This window comes from Nomascus leucogenys, chromosome 11 (assembly GCF_006542625.1).
Source record: "Nomascus leucogenys isolate Asia chromosome 11, Asia_NLE_v1, whole genome shotgun sequence".
NCBI lineage: Eukaryota > Metazoa > Chordata > Mammalia > Primates > Hylobatidae > Nomascus > Nomascus leucogenys.
The window spans coordinates 103,072,788-103,075,087 of record NC_044391.1 but is presented as its reverse complement, the minus strand read 5'-3'; the positions used below and the strand labels follow the sequence as shown (position 1 = coordinate 103,075,087).

At 47.4% G+C, this 2,300-nt stretch overlaps 1 pseudogene across 1 annotated transcript; it reads left to right on the top strand.

Moving 5' to 3' along the window:
- The first annotated feature begins 1,105 nt into the window (after positions 1-1,105).
- LOC100598619 lies at positions 1,106-1,771 on the top strand (annotated as a pseudogene). Its single transcript, XR_001116590.2, has one exon. The product of XR_001116590.2 is annotated as a 60S ribosomal protein L18 pseudogene (transcript).
- The last annotated feature ends 529 nt before the right edge of the window (positions 1,772-2,300 follow it).

The window sequence follows — 2,300 nt, the reverse complement described above, 5'->3', positions numbered from 1 at the left end:
TGCACACTTGTGCTAACAATTTTATAGAATAATTTCCTAGAATAACTGCACAAAGAATGCCTTTTTTTTTCTGGAGACAAAGTCTCCCTCTGTCACCCAGGCTGGAGTGCAGTGGCATGATCTCAGGTCACTGCAACCTTCGCTTCCTGAGTTCAAGCGATTCTCCTACCTCAGCCTCCCGAGTAGCTGGGACTATAGGCGCGTCCCACCATGCCCAGCTAATATATTTTTTTTGAAATGGAGTCTCAATCTGTTGCCCAGGCTGGAGTGCAGTGGTGTGATCTTGGCTCAAGCAATTCCCCTGCCTCAGCCTCCCGAGTACCTGGGATTACAGGCGCATGCTACCATGCCCGGCTAATTTTTTTGTATTTTTAGTAGACATAGGGTTTCACCATATTGGCCAGGGTTGTCTCAAACTCCTGACCTCAGGCAATTTGCTCACCTTGGCCTCCCAAAGTGCTGGGATTACAGGTGTCAAGCACTGCACCCAGCCAGAATGCCTGCATTTTAATCTGAATCTGTATTGCCAGCTTTCCCTTTCAAAGTAGCACCAAGTCCATCCCAATTTGAGTGGATAAAAATGCCTCCACCACCTCACTGCACCAGGTATTATCAACCAGTTTACCAAGGAGTCATGTGAACTAGACCAATCAATTCACTCTAGAAGGATGAGGATGCATAGTGGGCATTTCAGAAATATTCTTGTTGCTGAGGCTCCAGGAGGCCGAAAGTTTAATAAGAGCAACCAAGTATTTTCACAGAAGGAAGAAAACACATCATTTTCTACTCCTTTTACCCCCTACACAAAATAAAAACAAAGCAGAAACAGTATATTAATAAGTGCCATCCTGTATCTGTATCATTTATAATGTGTAGACTCAGGTTGTGAGGATATGAGTCAAAATCCAGGCATCAGATTCAGAACAGTCAGAGAAAATCGATGAAAGTGTTTTAGTTTTAGGTAGGAAACTGAAGAAGTGAAAGTCCTGGATAGATGGAGAAATGATTGTCTATGGAAAGTTACAACGTCCTAATGTGGAGAGATTAATTTGGAAATTTCTTCACCTCAACCGAAGAATTTACAGTGCTTTAAAAACTTATCTCATTTTCCGGACCTGGCCGAGCAGGAGGCGCCATCATGGGAGTCGACATCCGCCACAACAAGGACCAGAAGGTTCGGCGCAAGCAGCCCAAGAGCCAGGATATTTACCTGAAGCTGTTGGTCAAGTTGTACAGGTTTCTGGCCAGAAGAACCAACTCCACATTCAACCAGGTTGTGTTGAAGAGGTTGTTTACGAGTCGCACCAACCGGCCGCCTCTGTCCCTTTCCCGGATGATCCGGAAGATGAAGCTTCCTGGCCCGGAAAACAAAACGGCCGTGTTTGTGGGGACCACAACGGATGACGTGCGGGTTCAAGAGGTGCCCAAACTGAAGGTATGTGCACTGCGCGTGACCAGCCGGGCCCGCAGCCGCATCCTCAAGGCAGGGGGCAAGATCCTCACTTTCGACCAGCTGGCCCTGGACTCCACCAAGGGCTGCGGCACTGTCCTGCTCTCCGGTCCTCGCAAGGGCCGAGCGGTGTACCGGCATTTTGGCAAGGCCCCAGCAACCCCGCACAGCCACACCAAACCCTACGTCCGCTCCAAGGGCCGGAAGTTCGAGCGTGCCAGAGGCCGACGGGCCAGCCGAGGCTACAAAAACTAACCCTGGATCCTACTCTCTTATTAAAAAGATTTTGAATGCTGACAAAAAAAAAAAAAAAAAAAAAAACTTATCTCAGGGGCCACTACATAGAATACATTGTTCTCAGACAGAATAAGTACTTTTGTGGTTAGGTAAGGCAGTGCTAGAAAGTCTCAAGAGCAGCTTTCTCTGGGAAATCACACTTGCTTCTAACAAGAGCTGTGGCTGTGAGCCACCAACACTGCAGGGACACTCATGCACCTGGAGGTCCCTAGACAGCAGAAAGGAGGGAGTGACGCCTTGGTCAATCCAGTACGAAAACTATGTTTGGGTGATGATGGCTCAGGCCCTGGCTGGCTGTGCAACCCTGGAGCAGCCACTTAACATCTCCAAACCTCTGTCAACTTTCTTGTAAAGACATCAGCAGGATGATTTCTAAGATGTTTTTCAGCTCTGAAAACTGTCAGATTGTAAACTAAAAGTACTGATTCACAAATGTTTGTGTGTTATCAGATTGACTCGGAGAGCTAATAAAGAGCACAGAGGATAGGATCTGGGCTCTGGTGAGTGGATCAAGTTCCCCAGGTGATTCTGATACTGACCAAGGTTTAAGAAC